Source organism: Orycteropus afer, unplaced genomic scaffold, assembly GCF_000298275.1.
Source record: "Orycteropus afer afer isolate SDZICR_OR568_19922 unplaced genomic scaffold, OryAfe1.0 scaffold00001, whole genome shotgun sequence".
In the NCBI taxonomy this organism is placed as follows: Eukaryota; Metazoa; Chordata; class Mammalia; order Tubulidentata; family Orycteropodidae; genus Orycteropus; species Orycteropus afer.
In genome coordinates this window covers 20,189,560-20,190,506 of record NW_006921588.1, presented here as the reverse complement: position 1 = coordinate 20,190,506, position 947 = coordinate 20,189,560, and positions in this window count along the sequence as shown.

The window sequence follows — 947 nt, the reverse complement described above, 5'->3', positions numbered from 1 at the left end:
AAAGTTGTTCACAGTTGTTAAATGATAGATTCTGGAGCCATAAATTTAACAGATTTTATCTGAGAGTAAACCAATTTGCTGCAGCAAGGAAGCCTGGCATTCAATGGGAGATACCAAAGATTTTGATATAAGAAACTTTGAGGAAATTAGTTGGGGCAAAAGGAAAAGGTGGATCATTTTAAGGGGAACAAGTTCTGCTAACCACAAGATTAGCAGTCAAACTCACCAGTCATTCTGCGAAAGGAAGATGGGGCAATCTACTACATAAAGATTTACGGCCTTAGAAACCGAATGGGGTTGCTAGGAGTGGCTATGAGTGGGAATCTACTGAATGACAGCGGGTTTGGTTTTTGGAAGTTGATGATTGGGCCAGAAGTCCTTTCTTTTATTTGCAATGGGTGCCAGGATTTATGATGAAGTCTCAGGAAGATGCAGATTTGGAAAATGCCACCAGTTAAGTAAGGTTTCTAGGTAGAAGACCCTGGGGCTGGTTGAAGGCCAGTAAACCCACAATCTAGATTCTATTAACATTTAACTATATTTGACTAGGAGCTCTGGTAGCATGGTGCCTAAGGCACTTGACTGCTAACCAGAAGGCTGGCGGTTCAAACCCACTAGCCACTCCTCGGAAGGAAGATGGGGCAATCTACTTCTGTAATGATGCTGCCTCAGAAACCCAAGGAGAGACTATGAGTCAAGTCCGACTTAAGGGCACATAACAACAACATATTTGACTTATCACATTTGCATCTGTCCATCTAACAATTCACCTTATTTGAAAGGGAATATCCAAAGACTTTTTACCCTAAACCTGAAGGCCTAGCTTGCAAAACGCCCTAAGTCTGAAAAATCATTGTAAATTAAATATGATGACTATCACTTCCAAGTTGTTGTTGTTATTTGCCGTCGAGTCGCCCCGACTCATAGTGACCCCTCCTTGGGTTTCC